The 20,686-nt window shown below is 40.7% G+C and overlaps 1 long non-coding RNA gene across 1 annotated transcript; it reads right to left on the bottom strand.

Annotated features, from left to right (window-relative positions):
- Positions 1-1,466: 1,466 nt before the first annotated feature.
- Positions 1,467-4,523, bottom strand: LOC139701395 (uncharacterized). Its single transcript, XR_011703952.1, has 2 exons — positions 4,134-4,523; positions 1,467-2,778 (listed from the first exon to the last, which is right to left on the bottom strand). It is a non-coding gene; the product is annotated as an uncharacterized lncRNA (long non-coding RNA).
- Between the last annotated feature and the right edge of the window lie 16,163 nt (positions 4,524-20,686).

Here is a 20,686-nt window from a genome sequence, read left to right as displayed (position 1 = left end):
GATTCCCAAGTATTTTATTTTTTTTGAGGATATTGTGAATGGAGTGTTTTTCCTCATTTCCGTTTCAGAAGTTTTGTCGCTGATATACAGAAATGCCTTTGATTTATGTGTGTTGATTTTATATCCTGCCACTTTGCTGAATTCATTTATTAGTTCTAGTAGTTTTTTTGTAGACCCTTTTGGGTCTTCTAGGTATAGAATCATGTCATCTGCAAATAGTGATAATTTAAGTTCTTCCTTTCCTATTTTTCTGCCTTTAATTTCTTTCGTCTAATTGCTCTGGCCAGTGTTTCGAGAACTATATTGAATAGAAGTGGTGATAGAGGGCATCCCTGTCTTGTTCCAGATTTTAGGGGGAATGCCTTCAATTTTTCTCCATTGAGAATGATGCTAGCCTGAGGCTTAGCATAGATAGCTTTTACAATGTTGAGGTAAGTTCCTGTTATCCCTAGTTTTTCTAATGTTTTGAACATAAAGGGATGCTGTACTTTGTCGAATGCTTTTTCTGCGTCTATTGAGATGATCATATGGTTCTTATTTTTAAGTCTATTGATGTGGTGAATAACATTTATTGATTTCCGTATATTGAACCATCCTTGCATCCCAGGGATGAATCCTACTTGATCATGGTGCACAATTTTTTTGATGTGCCTTTGTATCCAATTCGCCAGAATTTTATTGAGGATTTTTGCATCTAGGTTCATCAGAGATATTGGTCTGTAGTTTTCTTTCTTTGAGGTGTCTTTGTCTGGTTTCGGAATCAGGGTGATGTTGGCCTCATAGAATGAGTTTGGCAGAGCTCCTTCTTTTTCTATTTCCTGAAATAGCTTGAAAAGTATTGGTATTAATTCTTCCTTAAAGGTTTTGTAAAACTCCGCTGTATACCCATCCGGTCCTGGGCTTTTCTTGGTTGGAAGTCTTTTGATTGCTTCTTCTATTTCATCTATTGTTATTGGTCTGTTTAAGTTGTGAGTATCCTCCTGACTCAGTCTGGGCAAATCATATGACTTAAGGAATTTATCGATGTCTTCACTATCTTCTATTTTATTGGAATATAGGTTTTCAAAATAATTTCTAATTGTCTTCTGTATTTCTGTAGTGTCTGTTGTGATATTGTCTTTTTCATCCCGTATGTTAGTGATTTGAGTTCTCTCTCTTCTTCTCTTCGTTAGCATGGCTAAGGGTCTGTCGATCTTATTTATTTTTTCAAAGAACCAACTTTTAGTTTTGTTAATTTTTTCAATAGTTTCTTTTGTTTCAATTTCGTTGATTTCCGCTCTGATTTTAATTATTTCTTGCCTTCTGCTACATTTGCTGTTGTTTTGCTCTTCCTTTTCTAGGGCTTTGAGATGAAGTGTGAGTGCCGCAGACTGGCCCACCGGAGACCACCGACCACGGGAGAACCAGGGAGAAGGCTCTAGGAGAAGTCAGGAATCGGCGAGGAAATGACAGACAGACACACTCAATGAAGAGACTATGCTGCTGTAATTTTATTGAGATTTGTGCATGGTTTATATAGAGATGCAATCAAGGAAATTTAGCATGGGTTTACATCACCAGACATCTGCAGATTATACAATCTTGTAAAGCAAAAGTACAGAGACATTGTTACATAGTGAGTTGTTCTTGGTATAACAATGTGGTTTTTTAAGTAGGGGCCAGAACATAACTTTCCGTGAACTTAGTCTCACACCATTACCCACATGTCTGTTTGAACTTCCTTTCACAGGCCTATTGTTAAGTGTTTGGTGTTTTATCACAGCCCTGGGTGGTCTTCTATAGCTATTTTTCCTTCTAGCATTTTCATATAATATTGTTTTACCACTGTCCAATCTTTAATGTCCTGAGCATGTAACCAACCATACCGTCCTCTTTCTAATTGTCTCTCTGCTTCCCTGATTTGCCAAGAGATGCCAGGTTCTAGCATTTCAATTAATTCCTTTCTTTCTTGTTCACTTTGTAAACACCAGGGTTTACGAGTACGTGCCAATCTTTCTGACCAAGGGAGAGAATGCCATTCCCGTCTTTGGCCCTCATAATTAACCCACCGACGACCCTGTGCATCATACCATCCCGTATAAGGAAGGGGGTGTAGGTAATGATTAGGCCCTGGACGTCTAGGGGGAGTCCACCAACCTCCTTTCAATTTATATTGTAACCATTTCCCATCTATCCAACGTGTGGGAATTGCCAAACGTCTGAGCTGTTTTTCTGTAGAACTGTTAGGCTTACTGTGAGGATTTCCCCTGAGCATTTCTATTTTAGCCTTAATGGGGTCTGTGTCATCCACATCTATGAATAACTCTGCTTGTTCAACTGCATCCAGGAATTGTCCCAAAGATTTTCCTTCAGTTCCTTTTTCTACCACAGTAATCCAAGCTTGCATCACAGGAGGGGCAAAATCCAGGAGTTTCCGTAAAGTAATCATATGTGACACATTAGTTGCTGTTTTAGTTTCATTTTGAGTATTTCGGACATTAGGCAAAATGATCTGTTGAAAAGATACAAGAAGACCACAAAACATACATAGAATAAACACCATAGCCCAAAGCCACCAAGAGGAATAGCAAGATCGAGCCTTTTGATGCATATAACATGCAGATTGAAAGGGAAGTGCCTGGGGCTTCGCTCCGAAGAGCACTAACCCCAATCCTGCGCCGTTTTTCCACCTCAGCGGCATCTTGCTACACGGGTGTGACGGCCGTGGACGGAGCAGTTCCCCGTTTTTTATTATTAAAATGTAGCTCAAAGAGATCTTGCTTCACTTGACGAACAGCACTGAAAAGACATTTGAGAAGACAGGGAAAGAGAAATATAACCAACATGATCAATAATGCCAATATGCCGAGGAGAATGAAATATTGAATCCAATCAAGAGGATTAAGAGCTTTAACTCCTTTTTGAATTTCAGATGCCAAATCTTGTAAACCTCCTAGTTGCAAATGAGATTGACTGATAGCAGAAATATCTTTTTGTAATCCTTCTAAATTATGAGTCAAATCATTATCATTCCATACACCTTGTAAGTGGGCACGGACTTTATCCCAAGATTGTGACCTATTGTAGGGTAAAGGAGTCACGCATATTGACTTGAAACTATCATGACATCTGGTGGATAGGGTGGTTTTAAGATTAGAAATGTCCTGACCTAAAGCAATGACTACTTCTTCTAAAACATTGATTTTTGCTTCAAGCTTACGATCAATGGCTGCTTGTTCAAGCAAAGCTGCAGTTACATTTGTGTTTAAAGCATTAACATAATGAGCAGTATGGATCTCCTGTACTAAGGCTGTGGTTGCTACTGCGAAAGTTGTTATGATAGAAATGAGTGCTGTGATGCCTAATATTAAGGCTGCCACGAATCTTTTAGGCCTGATAAGATCGTTTAAAATTGAAAGCACTTGCATAGCAGAATTATCATACCACGGATCGTCTCCCAATTCGACAGGTAACATAACATAAGGAGGTCTTTTAACAATGATCATAGTGCCCAAATCTTTAGGTTCAGCAGATGTGATACAATTAGTTAACTTACAAAAATTGCAAACAATGGAATAAGAATTACCTTGTTTAGTAATATTAACAAAGGATGATTGGGCTAAAAGTAGCGCAAAAGGATAAGAAATACAAGCCTTAAGACCAATTGCGTCACTATGAGTATGATTAGGTCTCTTTTCTAATAACATATTAGAAGCTGCAATTAATCTAAATAGATCTGGAAAAGAGTGAGTAATATTTTCATTATACACATACCATATCGGAGTAACAAACCCCACAGAGAACCATCGACGTAGTGGCTCTCCACTAGAAACAAATGTATACTGATTAAATTTATCTTTATGAGAATTTATATAATTTTCATAAACATTGGCTTGAAAATTAGAGTTAGAATAATCCCATATTTTTAAATCATATCCCTTAGGATGATACCAAGAAGCTGCATTGGCGAAACCACATTGAAGCCAAGCAGGGAATCGATTAATGGCAGAGTCCCAAAATTGATTCTGATCTCTATATTTTTGAATACATAAAGTAATGGGCACATGGGAGACAGAAGTATGATTATCTTTATAGTTGCTGTCTCCAAGAGTTAACATTTGAGTTTCCCAGACCCACCGATGGCTAGCACTAACCTTATCTGGCCCGTCAGTAAGGAAGGTTCTATAAGAAGTAGATACACAGCCTTCAGGAGTTTTTCCTTGAATGGCAATGCAGATTGGTAAGGAGTCAGCACGTCCTTCAAAATTTATTAAAGAGGAAGAGGAGGAGCGTGCATTAGAATCTTGAAATCCCCCGAGACGATCAGTATCATTGGTCAAAATTCTGATCGGCTCAGGATCTAGCCAACCCACGGGCTGCAGAATAGGAGGATTAGGAACATAAGCCCAGAAAGCCACACCTTCTACTGGGGGTGGGGCAGAAATTATTGCTAAAAATGCCAAAAAGTACATTTCCATAGTTAGGGGTTTTCCTTGATTGAGTAAAAGTTGTTTTGTCTGCTTAGTTAGAGCTTTGACTTTGGTCCACGTTATCGCCGGCTGTATTTTCGAGCTCAGTTTCATTTTTTTCATTTGCCACGTCAATTTTTTCTGTTGTCGACGGAGCTTCCACTTTTTGTTTTTGTTCTGCCGGTGCGGCTGGTCTGATGAGTCTGTCTGGGATCCAAATGGGAGATTCGGCATCCTGTGGAAAGACACAAGCATACCCTCGTCCCGAGGTGATTAAGATATCTGGACCTTTCCATTGTCCGGAAAGGAGATCTTTCCACAAGACCCTTACCACGGCTGAAGAAGGAAGAGTATCCCAATGCCGTAAAGCTGGAGTTAATCCCTTTTCATTAATGTTTAAATGATTTAATACGAACAGGCTATGTCCTAAGAGATGATGAGGGGAAAAATAAGAATTTGCTTTTTGTAATCTCTCAATTTGTGTCTTAAGTGTTTGATGAGCCCTTTCAATAATTGCTTGTCCCTGGGGATTGTAAGGGATTCCCGTAGTATGCACTATATGCCATTGTGCGCAGAAATGCTGGAAAGCTTTTGATGTGTATGCCGGCCCATTGTCTGTTTTAATATGTGAGGGAATACCCATGGTTGAAAAACATAAAATGAGATGTTGTATAACATCCTTTACTGCTTCTCCAGTCCTAGCTGAGGCAAATATGAAATGTGAAAAAGTGTCTATAGTAACATGTATAAACCCCAGTCTTCCAAAGGAAGAAAGATGGGTGACATCCATTTGCCATAATGCGTTAGGTTTTAAACCTCTGGGATTAACCCCCATTTTTGGGACTTGAGGAACTGGAGGACAGGCTCCGCACTGACGAACAATGTTACGTGCCTGTTCTCGCGTTAATTGAAACATTTTTCTAAGAGCCAAAGCATTTTGATGATGTAATGCATGACTTTTAGTGGCTTCCTGAACATTACCAATTACTTGTTGTGTTAATAAATCTGCCATGGCATTGCCATGGGTTAAAGGGCCTGGTAAATTAGAATGACCTCTTATATGGCCTATAAAATATTTGTGAGTTCTTTGTTGAATTAAGATCTGTAAATTTTTAAGTAAGGGCAAAATTGGCGATTTCCCTGATAGCAGAGCTGTTTCAATAAAGGGAAATAAAGATACCACATACTTTGAATCTGAGTATAAATTAAATTCATGTGGAAACTTCTGAAAGGCCAAAATGACTGCTTTAATTTCTGCTTGCTGAGCAGAAGTTTTATTTTCTATCTCTGTAAAGGTTACACCTTCATGAGTGTAAACCGCAGCTCTTCCTGAGGAAGAACCATCAGTAAAAATGGTGAGAGGGCAAGCAAGCGGTTGAGGTGAAAACCAAATTGGAAATATAAGTTCTGTATTTTTTACAAATTCTATTATAGGATGCTTTGGAAAATGATAGAGAACTTGTCCTGTATATCCCTGGAAAGCTATTGCCCAATCCTCATGAGTTTGGAATAAGTAATCAACTTGATTTCTTTTATAGGGTGTAATAACTGTATGAGGCTCTTGTCCAAATAATTCTCTTGATCTGATTCTACCTTTCCCTATTAATAAAGCACACATGTAAGGATAATCTGCCAACATTTTAGATTGAGTATGAGGCAAATGTAACCATTCCAAAATTCCATTTTGCCATAGGCAAGCAGTTGGTGTATATGGAGTAGGTAAAATTAGAAGAGACCATTTTTGATTATAATTTACTTGTTTTACCTTAGCTTCAGTTAAGGCTGTTTCTACTATTTTTAAGGCTTTAAGTGCCTCTGGAGTTAATTGTCGTGGGGATTTTGGATGTGAATCACCATGAAGCAATGAGAACAAAGGACTAAGAGTTCCTGTGGTGATTTTTAAATAAGGTCTAATCCAGTTAATGTCCCCTAATAGTTTTTGAAAATCATTTAATGTTTTTAATTTATCTTTTCTTAAGGTAACTTTTTGAGAGGAAATAAAATCATTATGAATAGATTGACCTAAATAATTTAATGGTTTATTTCTTTGTATTTTTTCTGGTGCAATAACAAGTCCAAACCTGGTTAACTGTTTGACTGCAAAAGTTAGCAATTTCTCTACTTCCTGATATGAGGGTAATGCTAATAATATGTCATCCATATAATGGATTATGTATGCTTGAGGGAATTGGTATCTGACTTGTTGTAAAGCTTTATCTACAAATTGTTGACACAATGTAGGGCTATTCTTCATACCCTGAGGTAAAGTGACCCACTGATACCTTCGAAAAGGTCGTTTAAAATTTATTGATGGCACACTAAATGCAAAATATTCAGAATCCTCAGGGTGTAATTTTATTGTAAAGAAACAATCTTGTAAATCTATAACTATAATATTCCATCCTTCCGGTACTGCCACAGGAGAAGGCAAACCTGGTTGAAGAGGTCCCATATCTTTCATTACTGCATTGATGGCTCTAAGGTCTTGTAGCAATCTCCATTTTCCAGATTTCTTTTTAATAACAAACACCGGCGTGTTCCAAGGACTATGAGATTCTATGATATGTCCTTTTTCCAATTGTTCTAGTACTAGGATTTCTAACGCCTGTATTTTTTCTTCATTTAGGGGCCACTGATTTACCCATACAGGCTCATTAGTTAACCATTCTATCTTATCAGCATATAATTCTTCAGTGGCCCCTATGAAAAAGGCTGACAAATGTGGTCAGCAGTGACTAATTTTACATTCATGGAATCAAGAATATCACGACCCCATAAGGTAAAAGGAAGTGAAGGGATAATGTATGGCTGAATATATCCTTCCTTTCCTTCGCTCGTCCATTTGAGATACATAGAACTTTGAGTCACCCCAGAAGCCATGCCTAAACCTAAAAGAGATGACCCTGTTTTATGAATCGGCCAAGCGTTTGGCCATTCTACTCCTGCTATACAGGTCCTGTCAGCTCCTGTATCTAACAAACCTGTAAATCTTTTTCCATTGAGGTAAATGTCTTTGAAGGGTCTATCTTGGAGATTTTGCACCCAAAATGCCCCTTCTGAAGAGCCAAATTGTCCTTCACCTCGAAAGTCTCGTAAGACCATGTTAGGCAAATTAATGTAAGGCAAGAGTATTAACTGAGCTATCCTTTGTCCCTTATAAATCTGTACTGTTTCAGATAGGGGTCTCACCATAATTTTAATGTCAGCTTTAGTATCTGAGTCGATCACTCCAGGTATTACTTCAAAGTTTTTCTTATAATTAGAACTTCTGCCTATAACTAATCCTACCGTTTGAGGTAGAAGTTGTCCTTTAGTTTGCGTAGGTACCAGAGTGATACCATCCCATTTAGAAATAATCATATCTTGTGCACTGGCAAGATCTAATCCTGCACTTCCTGGAGTTGCCCTGGGCAGATGATGAATAGTAAATTCTGGAGCCAAGGGGCTTAAATTTGATTCTTGTTTAATGCTTCCTTTTTCTCCCTTGGTTGTCGGGCTGGGAGCATGCCCCTCACTTAGTTTTTTGAGTCTTCATCCTCACTTTCCTCCTTTTCTTTCTTAGATCCTTTCCCTAAAGGAGTCCCATCCTTATGAAATTTAGACTTACATTCATTTTTCCAATGTTTTCCTTTCTTACATCTAGGACATATTCCGGGACCCCCTTTTGTTGGGATTCCGGATGACGCAGGACAATTCTTTTTTATATGCCCTGTTTTTCCACATTGGAAACAGTTGGGAGTGTTATTATTCCCTCCCCCATAAGTTTTCTTAACATAGGCGCTAAACTTTTGTCCTTTCATTGCTGCAGCATATGCCATTCCTTGAATGACAGCTGGTGAGGCATCCATGCACGCTCTGATGAAGTCCTGCAAAGTTCCTGTTTTTCTAATTGGCCGAATTAAATCCTGACATAATTGATTAGCATTTTCCCAAGCCAGTTGTTTTATTAAAATATCTGTTCCTTCAGACGGAGGCATCATTCTTGTGATTGCCTCTTCAAGTCTAGAAATAAATTCTGGGTATGATTCTTCCATACCTTGTCTTATACCTGCTAAGGTACCACCCTTGGATCCCGGAGGAGGGAGTTTGCGCCAAGCTGAAACAGCATTATCAGTAATAAGACGCAAAACATCTTTAGGAATTTTAGTTTGAGCCTGCGGAGTAGCATATTCATCAGTGCCAAGCATCATAGCCATAGTTGGTTTAGGAGCTCGCCTTTTAAAACTCTGCATAACTGATTCTTTACATCTATCTTCATAATCTGTCCTCCAGAGAATATAATCTCCCGGAGGAAGAGTGGCTTTTGCCGTTTGCTGCCAATCATAAGGAGTAAGCCAGTGACTGGCCACCATATCAAGAACTTGTAAAGTATATGGTGCAGAGGAGCCCGATATTTTTACAGCACTTTGCAGTTCTTTTAAAGTTTTTAAAGGCATAGGTTCCCATATGGGCTCTTCATCATCAAATCCTTCTGCTACTGGGAATGCCATAAAAGAGACATCCCCCATCTTTTTAGCTTCATGGAGAGCCCCTTTAAATCCTACTGGGGGCAAAGGGGTTCTCCCACGGGTAGCCTTTCTTGGGACAGTTCTTAAGGGTACCTTATTATCACCATGTCTATGATCTCTAAAGTCATCCTCCCATTCTCTTTCTGTTATTTGATCATCAAGTCCCCAATCATCATTAACGCCCTCATTATCATCCTCGAATCCTACTCCTTCAAATTCTGGTAAAACATAAGTAACCTTAGGAGCAGAGGGTTTAATTGGCTGACTTTCTTCAGGCGTCCCATCATCCAAATCATATACCTCATCATATATGGGTGAATTTGTTTCAGAGGCGGTTTCTCTTACCAACCCTTCAAATGGAGTAGTTTCCGACAAAATTTCCCTCATTTGTAACCAAATACTGAAGCCTTGCTCAGGGAGAGTTTTTTCTCCATTCTGCTGTACATATCGGCGCATTTCTTTGCCCACACGTTTCCAATCATCTATAGTTAATGTTCCATCCTCCACAAACCAAGGGCTGACCTTTTTCACAAACAACATAAATTGAACAAGAGTTTTGGATGACACTGAGAACCCGGACTTCATCAAAGTTCTTTGTAACATAGTGACCAACATTTTTTCATTTTTAGTCATGGACTGCCCCATGGTTCCTGAGATTACTTACACTTAACCAGTGATCCTTTACTGGCGGGACTGCAGTTCCCTGGTAAGAACCGGACCTGACTTCTAAGAAAAAGGAGAAAGGGGATTACCTGTCCTTCACGTCCCTGTTCGGGCGCCACCTGCCGCAGACTGGCCCACCGGAGACCACCGACCACGGGAGAACCAGGGAGAAGGCTCTAGGAGAAGTCAGGAATCGGCGAGGAAATGACAGACAGACACACTCAATGAAGAGACTATGCTGCTGTAATTTTATTGAGATTTGTGCATGGTTTATATAGAGATGCAATCAAGGAAATTTAGCATGGGTTTACATCACCAGACATCTGCAGATTATACAATCTTGTAAAGCAAAAGTACAGAGACATTGTTACATAGTGAGTTGTTCTTGGTATAACAATGTGGTTTTTTAAGTAGGGGCCAGAACATAACTTTCCGTGAACTTAGTCTCACACCATTACCCACATGTCTGTTTGAACTTCCTTTCACAGGCCTATTGTTAAGTGTTTGGTGTTTTATCACAGCCCTGGGTGGTCTTCTATAGCTATTTTTCCTTCTAGCATTTTCATATAATATTGTTTTACCACTGTCCAATCTTTAATGTCCTGAGCATGTAACCAACCATACCGTCCTCTTTCTAATTGTCTCTCTGCTTCCCTGATTTGCCAAGAGATGCCAGGTTCTAGCATTTCAATTAATTCCTTTCTTTCTTGTTCACTTTGTAAACACCAGGGTTTACGAGTACGTGCCAATCTTTCTGACCAAGGGAGAGAATGCCATTCCCGTCTTTGGCCCTCATAATTAACCCACCGACGACCCTGTGCATCATACCATCCCGTATAAGGAAGGGGGTGTAGGTAATGATTAGGCCCTGGACGTCTAGGGGGAGTCCACCAACCTCCTTTCAATTTATATTGTAACCATTTCCCATCTATCCAACGTGTGGGAATTGCCAAACGTCTGAGCTGTTTTTCTGTAGAACTGTTAGGCTTACTGTGAGGATTTCCCCTGAGCATTTCTATTTTAGCCTTAATGGGGTCTGTGTCATCCACATCTATGAATAACTCTGCTTGTTCAACTGCATCCAGGAATTGTCCCAAAGATTTTCCTTCAGTTCCTTTTTCTACCACAGTAATCCAAGCTTGCATCACAGGAGGGGCAAAATCCAGGAGTTTCCGTAAAGTAATCATATGTGACACATTAGTTGCTGTTTTAGTTTCATTTTGAGTATTTCGGACATTAGGCAAAATGATCTGTTGAAAAGATACAAGAAGACCACAAAACATACATAGAATAAACACCATAGCCCAAAGCCACCAAGAGGAATAGCAAGATCGAGCCTTTTGATGCATATAACATGCAGATTGAAAGGGAAGTGCCTGGGGCTTCGCTCCGAAGAGCACTAACCCCAATCCTGCGCCGTTTTTCCACCTCAGCGGCATCTTGCTACACGGGTGTGACGGCCGTGGACGGAGCATGTGAGCTCATTTATTTGTTGGTTTTTTCTTTTTTTGAGGAATGACCTCCAAGCTATGAATTTCCCTCTTAAAACTGCTTTCATTGTGTCCCATAGATTCCGATATGTTGTGTCTGTATTTTCATTTATCTCTAAGAATTTTTTGATTTCTTCCTTTATGTCTTCTGTAACCCATTGATCATTCAGTAACATATTGTTCATTTTCCATGTGATGTAGGATTTTTCCTTCCTTCTTTTATCATTGATTTCCAGTTTCATTCCATTATGATCAGATAAAATGCATGGTATTATCTCCACCCCTGTATATTTACTGAGGGTTGCCCTATGGCATAATATATGGTCTATTTTTGAGGAGGATCCATGTGCTGCTGAGAAAAAAGTATATCCACTTGATGATGGTTGATATATTCTATATATGTCAGTTAAGTCTAGGTTGTTGATTGTGATATTGAGTTCTATAGTTTCTTTATTCAGCTTTTGTTTGGAGGATCTGTCCAATTGTGAGAGAGGTGTGTTGAAGTCACCCATAATTATTGTGTTGTGGTCTATTTGATTCTTGAACTTGAGGAGAATTTGTTTTATGAACGTCGCAGCACCATTATTTGGTGCATAAATATTGATAATTGTTATGTCTTGTTGGTGAATGGTTCCTTTTAACAGTATATAATGTCCTTCCTTATCCCTTTTGATTAATTTAGTCTTGAAGTCAATTTTATTTGATATGAGGATGGCCACCCCTGCTTGCTTACGAGGACCGTGTGCATGGTATATTTTTTCCCAACCTTTCACTTTCAGCCTGTGTATGTCTTTTCCAATCAGATGTGTCTCCTGGAGGCAGCATATTGTTGTATTTGTTTTTTTAATCCATGTTACCAGCCTATGTCGCTTTATTGGAGAGTTTAAGCCATTAATGTTTAGAGTTACTATTGATATATGGTTTGTACTTCCAGCCATGTTTGATTATTTATCTTCTTCTTTTTTTTTTTTTTTAATTTAGTTTGTTTCTCCATGGTTAGCTTTCCCCCCGCCCTCTGTCTTTATAGAGGCACTTCCCACTGATGGTTTTGGTTATTGTTTTTCATTTCTTCCTCGTGTAGTGTTTTGCTCAAGATGCTTTGCAATGCTGGTTTTCTGGCTGCAAATTCTTTTAGCTTTTGTTTATCATGAAAGATTTTTATTTCGTTATCGTACCTGAAGCTTAATTTTGCTGGATACAGAATTCTTGGTTGGCATCCATTGTCTTTCAGTGTTTGAAATACGTTGTTCCAGGATCTTCTCGCTTTCAGCATCTGTGATGAAAAATCCGTTGTTAACCTTATTGGTTTACCCCTGAATGTAATCTGCTTCCTTTCTCTTGTAGCTTTTAGTATTTTCTCTTTGTTCTGTATATTGGATATCTTCATAACAATGTGTCTTGGCGTTGGTCTACTGTGATTTTGTGTGCTCGGTGTCCTGTATGCATCTACAATTTGTATATCCGTTTCCTTTTTTATTTCTGGAAAGTTTTCTGTAATTATTTCTTTCAGCAGGTTACTCATTCCCTTGGTTTGAATCTCTGTACCTTCTTCTATCCCGATGACTCGTAGGTTTGGTTTCTTTATGTTATCCCATATCTCTTGGATGTTTTTCTCGTGGTTTTTAACTAGCCTTTCTGAGTTGGCTAGGCTCTTTTCAAGATGATATATTTTGTCTTCATTATCTGATGTTCTGGCTTCTACTTGCTCCACTCTGTTAGTGATACTCTCAATTGAGTTTTTAATTTGGTTTATCGTTTCCTTCATTTCTAGAATTATTGTTTGGTTTTTTTTATAATCTCAATCTCCTGATAAAGATGCTTAACTTCTTCTTTTATCTGTCTATGTAATTCATTTTCAAAGTGTTCTTTCACTGTTTGGATTTGCTGTCTCGTATCTTTTTTAAGGTTCCATTCCATCTGTCTAAGGTATTCCTTGAGTTCTTTATATGACCATTTTTCTGCTGACTCTAGGTCCTCCTGAATATTTAGGCTGTCCTTCATTGTTTGTACTCCTTTTCTTCCTTGCTTTTTTATGCTGCTCATGTTACTTCTTGTTCTGTTTGACTGCTGAGTTACTGTTTACTCTTATAGATTTATTTGATGCTTGAGAGGAAAGATATTAGAAGGGAAGGGAAGAAGTCACTAAAGAGAATGAGAGTAGGCAGGTAGAATTCAAGGAAGGGGGAATAAGAAAAATGAAAAGACAAAAGAAACAAGAATAACAAAGATTAGATAATAAAGAAAGAAAGAAAAGACGAAAAAAAATTTTAACAAAAATAATAGTGATAATAAAAAATGAAAGTTAAAATTTAAAAAAATAATAATACTAATAAAATAAAATAAATTAAAAAAATAGAAACATTGAAAAAAAGTTAAAGAACAACAACAAATAAAAATTGAAAATGAAAGAAAAAGAAGAAAAAAAAAAGAAAAGGAAAAGAACAAAAAATGATAATAATAATAATAATAATAATAAATGCAGTCCTAGAGTTCTATTAACTTCTCTTCCAGTAGGTGGAGCTGTGCCCACTGGGCCAAGCTTCTCCTCTCAATAGGTGGGAACCATTCACTGTGCAGCAGCTCTTTCTCCTAGACTGGGCGGGTCTCCAATCCTGAGTGTCTAGGGCCTTGTCTTGTGTTTCCTCAAGCCAGGCCATGCTCACCTGTGGCGCTCACCACAATACTGGCTACACGCCAGGTCTGCTGCTCCTGGGAGCCCTGTTTTCATGAACACCTGGGCTCACTCTCCCTGTTTGCCTCCCTCAGACCCTAAGTTTGTAGAGCTTGGGGCTGAGATCCCCCAGCGAATTTGCTTGCCCTCCTGTAGCCACGCCCCCGGTAGCTGGTGCAAGAGACCTCAGTTGTCAGCACTGGTGGGAGCGGTAGCCGGGAGTTCCGTGCCGCGAGTCCCGCGCCACTCCTGATTCCCTCTGTCTGGTTATTGCGTTCACAGGAGAGCTGGGAGTGGCCCTTAAGTTTTCCCTGCTGTGTGGAGAGAGATGACTAGGGGATTACACACCTGTCGCGCTGGTTTCAATGCAGTTATCTCCTCCGCCCGTGACGCCATTTCTCTGCCATGGTGATATCCCATGCAAATGGTGACCGTTTGTTCCCTTTGCCGGGTGACCAATGCAACGGGTGGGTCCTGACTGTCTCTCCCAATCCCCGTTTCAGTCCTGTGGCCACTGCCTATGAAGGCTCGGTTGGCTTTTACCTCTGTAAGTTCCTAAGGGCCGGCCAATTATTTCAGCGGGATCGTTAGTGCTGAGTCACACGAAGCAGGTGAACCGGAGCTTAATTGCCTCTGATTCGGGCTCTGTGTGTGTGTTCTGAGGGGCCCAGCCTGTACACCCCAGATCCACATCAGCTCAGCATTGCCTAGTGATCCTGAGCAAACAGCATTTAGACAGTTTACGGCTCCCTATGCCCGCGCAGTTGAAGATGTCAGAGACTTGATCTCTCTGCGCCTGCCACCATGTTACATCTCATCAATGATATTCATGTTGCCCTTACAGCTTCCTGGTATAAGCAAGTTCTTGGGATTATACAAACTGCTGCTTCTGTTTCCAGTCCAGATTTCTAGAAATGAAACCCTGCCGCCGTCGCCTCCGTCTCTGGGCCGCGCTCACGAGCGCCGCGCTTGTCTGCGACCGTAGCAGAGCCGCCCTGGCCTCCGCAGCTCTTTAGCCCGGTGCCCGGCCCCAGGGGCCCAAGCGGCTGCCGCCGCGGCTCTCCGTCCCCCTCCTCCGGAGCACGGGTCCCCTGGCAGGGGGGTGCAGAACGACCCCAGAGCAGGCTCTGCCCGAAGGTGCAGCGGTGAACAGGCCACCAAGACGCTCGAGGCTGCAGTCCAGCCTTCGGAGGACAGGGCTCGGCACGCAGCCCAGCTCCAACCTCTAGGTGCGGCTGCCGGACAGTGTATACAGAGCCATCAAGACAGCAAGCAGAAAGCAAATGGCGGCTCCCGCGGAGTGGATTTTTGGCACAGAAACCACAGCCCCGCCAACAATCCCAATCCACAAACTCTCCCTGTATAAAAAATATTCAAAAAAGAAAAAAAGAAAAAAAAAGGGCGGGGCGCACTGAGCTTTCTTTGCCTCGGGTACTTACAATCCACTGCTGATTACACATTCAGCTTCTCCGCCCGGAGCGAAGCGAAAGAGACTATCTCTTTTTTGCTGAAGAAAAATCCTAGGAGCAATGGATATTACATCTTAAACATTTTATAGAAACCTATACTTTATTGATTGTGTGACCAGCTAGAAAAACTTATGAATTAGCAATTTTAAAGTCATCTTTATTTTTATCTGTTTACCCAATTTAAACTAAATTTCTTTTTTAAGTCATGTAAACTAAAAAATATTTGGATCCATTTTTTATTTGAATTTGGGAGTGCTCAATTATCTATACATTAATTTTGATAGCATATACATAGTATATATATACACACAAACACATATAAGACAAAAATACAATACACAAGTGTGTATATATACACAAAACAGATAAAACAAAGATTTTGTATCTTTTTATAAGTGGAGCTCCACAGATATGAGGCAATATTACAGATGTTTATTAAAGTCTCTATTAGATTTAATCTGTTAGAAACTAAAATAGAGCCCATCAGACTTTTACATTATGGCTTAAATATAGAACAGGCCTGTACAGTTGGAGATGCCAAGTATAAAATCTAACATCCATGACATAAACTGATTAAGTTTTAGAAAGCCAGCTATTTTGTCCTTGATGGCTATTAGATCTACCCCCAACATTACCATGTCTGTCCTTGCTAGGATTTAGTAAAAGGAGATTTTTTTAATGTATTTGAGAGTCAACCTTCGAAAAATTTGGGCTCTGAACAAAGACAGTGTGTAAAAATCCTCTATCATTATATAAAAATAAGACTGATCATGTAAATACATTAATTTAAGTGTGCAAGACTAAATGTGAATTTAACATAAAATCATGAGCTCAAAAATATAGAATCTTAAAAAAATTATATGAGTCAGAATGGCAGCTATCAAGAATACAAACAACAATAAATGTGGGGGGAAAGGCACACTCATACATTGCTGGTGGGATTGTAAATTGGCAGTATAGACATTCCTTGGAAAACTTGAATGGAACCACCATTTGACCCAGCTATCCCATTCCTTGGTTTATACCCAAAGGACTTAAAATCAGCATACTACAGGGACACAGCCATATCAATGTTTATAGCAGCACAGTTCACAATAGCTAAATTGTGGAACCAATCCAGATGCCCTTCAGTAGATGAATGGATAGGGAAAATAATATATATATATATATATATATATATATATATATATATATACACACAATAGAATATATATATATATAATATGTATATATATATATACACAATAGAATATTACTCAGCAATAAAAGAGTTTAAAATCATGGCATTTGCAGGTAAATGGAGGGGGTTAGAGAATATAACGCTAAGTGAAGTTAGCCAATCCCAAAAAAACAAAAGCCGAAAGTTTTCTTTGATATAAGGGTGCTGACTCATAGGGGGATGGGGAGCATGGGAGGAATAGAGGAACTTTATATAGGGCAAAGGGGAGGGAGGGGAAGGGAGGGGGCAAGGGGGTAGGAATGATTGTGGAACAAGTTAGATATCATTACCCTAAATATATGTATGAAGACATGAATGGTGTGAAAATATTTTGTGTATAATCAGTGACTTGAAAAATTGTGCTCTATATGTATAATATGGAATGAATTGCATTCTGCCATTACGTATAACAAATAAAATAAATAAATAATTTAATAAATGACACGGCCACAATATGTTAGTAAAAGAGCATGCAAAACATTTTTATCAGTTCAGAATTTACTTTTAACTTATATTACAGTTTGTTCAGACATTTAAAGAATGTGGGAGCCTGTGTGGTCCTTAGGTAAAGATTCTCAAAGAAAAGAAAACTTGTATGTATGAATTTACTCCATTTTTCTCCCTGAGCTGTAGCATTAGACAGGAACATGTTAGTAAAACAGAAGGGAAAGATAGCCATGCCAGAAGCAGCTTGAATTTAAACATGACTCTTTTCTCCTTTTGCCTTATCCAGTTCTCTGAAGACCTCATAATCTTGTAGGGTCTGTAGGCCTTTGCAATTTACATTTTAAATGTAAGAGAGAGAGAGAGAGAGAGAGAGAGAGAGAGAGAGAGAGAGAGAGAGAGATCTGAAAAAAACCTAAGCATAAAACTGCTATTTTATGTTTTCTCTGGAGACGTCCCCTTTTTTCCTTTTTAATTCCTCAAGCCTTAAGCATTATATTATGTAGGGCACCAATTGCCCACATCTCTAATTTACTGCTCCCTCTTTAGGAAACCAGGGGCAAGTTTTAGTAACAAATCTTTAAATTGCAACAATTGCGCCTTCCTTGATTTAAGCATAGAATTAAGTATAAGCAAAGTAAAATAGAGATCCCCACCCCCACCCCTTTTTGGATCCTAACTGTCCCATGTTTTACACCATGCTGTAAACTTGTTCCTCACCTTCTTTTATCAGACCTAGTTCTTGTTTAAGAGCATCCCAGTCACCTGACAATGAAAGTTCCTGCAACTACACGGTCTCAACAACCGCAACCTGCACAACCATTAATTCAGGAGACCAGATGGGGTGATGAAGGGATAAAGAAAAGACAAACAGACACACAAATAGAGAAAAGCTAGGGCTTGGTGGTTCACTACCCCTTGGTAGGGAGATAGTGACCTAGAACAAGTTCAGCACATTTATGACATAGGTATAATCCTTAAAAGTGTTATTTTGAGAGTTTCTTCAAAACAAGCAGAACCAAGGTCATAAGTATGAGGAGCCCAATTATGATAATAATCGTAATTGAGCCCATAACTTTCTACCTCAGGAAGCTGGTGTCTGAACCTTGCATGGGCTCTCTCTAGTCCAGTAAGGAGGTCCATGGAACAGGGTAGCTGTGGAGTTGCTAATTAAGACCTCCGGAGACCAAGCAGGAAGCAGGACTGATTTTATTGCAGTTACCATGTATATATACTCACAGTAGCTAAGCAGATTACAGGCAGCCACCAATACAATTTCTGGCCAACTGTCCCTGCAGCAACTAATCAAGGAGCAGGCCATGGAGCAAGCACAAGGACTGCAATATGTGGCCTCATGCCCAGAGCTGTGCCTATGGGGTAAGTGGTTTGCTGCTCACATGCCTTGCACAGGAGAGTGGTTTGCCACTCAGATGCCCTTAATGTATGCCATGTATGCAGTATTTCATGTACTTGTCCCCACATCACCTCAAGGTTAAGAACTGTTGGCTCTGTGGCTGGCACAGAACCTCCTATTGAACAGAGCATCACCATAGCAACTGGGCAATCTTTAATCAGCATCTTCACACTGAAAGTTCCCAGAAGAGGTGTCTATCATCTATGTCATAGGACAGCTCAAGAACACTAATTAAATAACCATTCCCAACACCTTAGCTAGATTAAAGTAGGCCCATGGTGACAGAGAAGGGGACAATGGAAGGACTGGATGAATACCATCTGCCCAGCTGTCCAGGTTCCCAGGGGTCAGGAAAGAGGGTGCAGTGTGAACAGCCTTTTTCTCATCCATAGGGAAGCTGTCCTCCACCAATAGCCATTAGCAGGAGGCCCTACAAGAGAAAGAGGGCCAGGCCAATGGTGATGCTACTATCATTATCAGTACCAAGGAATCAAGGGGAACTGCCCTCAACCTCTTAAGTGTCCTCTTGTTTGCCTGGAGAAAGAGTTTGGCACCATGCAGAATAAGGTCCTGGGTTTGAAGAAGATAAGGAATGTAGAGGATGACATAGAGGTTTTGGAGGGTACAGTGGAGGGGCTGTGGCAGCCTGGACCACTACACACCCTGCCCACCAGATAGCCTGCCCCTTCTTTCTCCCCACTTGTGCAGTCCCCCCTCTTGCCCTAACCCAATGACACTTTCCAGATGCCAGATATTCCTGTCAACCTCCTAGTAGCAAAACAGGCTACTGCACCGTCTCTCTCACTCCCTTCCCCCATACCAAATAGTGATAAAGGGGGGAAGACCTAGTTGTCTTCCTTTGCCTCCTCCCACTAGCCCTCTTCCTCTTTTTAGGTCCACTTCCAATGTGGAATTTCTGGCCAGTGAGAGTCAACATCTTACTCACTTGGAAAGAGTTATAGCACCTCCTTTCCCATCTCCCCACACCTCCTATCCCTGGATCCTTCTCCCTCAAGCCTATGCCTTGCAGAATGAAATCCCCAATGTCTGTATGCATAGATTCTGTCTGCTACTTTTCTTTCTCCTTCCCACTTCCTTTACCACTCCTCCTCTAGTCACTTCCACCACCAGCCCCAAAAGCACTGAACAGTCCCTAACTCTGGCAATGGGTCTTCCAACACCAGTCAATGCATCTGCACTCTGGATCTGACAGCCGGCTATAGAGCCCAAAGACACTGTCATGGGCACTAATCCACCTTCTAATGCAGTGATATTTAGATTTGTCCCCATCCCCAGAGGGAGCTGATGCCATTATCCCAGGTGCACTGGTGTATGCAGCACAGCCAAAGGGACCAGTATCCACAGACCCACCTATACCTCAGGTCAGCTGCCTCGACCATCACAATTTCCACATCCCATTGTCCCAGCAACCACCATTTAGCCTGACTCAGGGAGAACTATTGGGTAACAAGTGGAAGCCTTTCTATGCAATGCTTAGCTGCTTCTCATGTTCCTGGTCCTGAATCACATGTTGGCCTCCTTGTTAGCAGGCAGAGCCTGTGCACCACCATCCTCCAATCCTGCCACCAACAGTGCTATGAATACCACCCCTCCTTCCAAGATTATCAACTTTTAGTGATCTCCTGTCTCCTGCAACCACTTTGGTCCATATCCCAGGGGGATTCCTGGTTCAGGGAAGCTCCCACCAAATGGCATCATTGCCTTGGCCCCTGTCTTCGCCAGTTGGTGTGCACAGTGCATGCTGAAAATGAGTGCAGCTCTGCACCATTTGAGCAGTACAGGAGGCACCTGTCAGCCCACGTCTATGGCTCCTCAGCAGAAGTGACAGCACAACATTTTCTCTGTGGACACCCTGGGTTCTGCAGCACAGGCTATGTGCTTCTTCTGCCACAGCTCAACTGATGACTTGGACAGCACAAGGCAGCCAGGACTTGGGAATATAACATCACCTGGACTTCATTTGGCATGTCAATTACCAATCAGTCAGGCTTTCCTCAGAACCCAGGTGCTGTGCACCTGGAAGTAGCCATGTGCTCTGGTGTAGGGCTTGCCACCAAGTGGACCTGCTGCGTGGTTGGTGCTTCACTCTCTGCCAGCATCACTCCCCAGTCCTTTGGCCTTTGTGTGTCGTGCATCTCCCAACGTGAAGGGACCATTGGGGCTGGCCTGGTTTGGGCAAGATGGAGCCCAGTCTAGAACACACTAGATTCTCAGGCATCCCACACTAGAACACAGAGGAGAGCTTTCTGTGGACACTTAGTCTGACCTGGCTCAACAACTAGCCAAGGTGTTTTGAGCTTGGACACAGCTCAGGTATCCACTGCTAGTTCACTTCCTCC

Source organism: Marmota flaviventris, chromosome 12, assembly GCF_047511675.1.
Source record: "Marmota flaviventris isolate mMarFla1 chromosome 12, mMarFla1.hap1, whole genome shotgun sequence".
Taxonomy (NCBI): domain Eukaryota; kingdom Metazoa; phylum Chordata; class Mammalia; order Rodentia; family Sciuridae; genus Marmota; species Marmota flaviventris.
The sequence above is the reverse complement of the archived record's forward strand: the minus strand, read 5'-3'. Positions and strand labels throughout refer to the sequence as shown.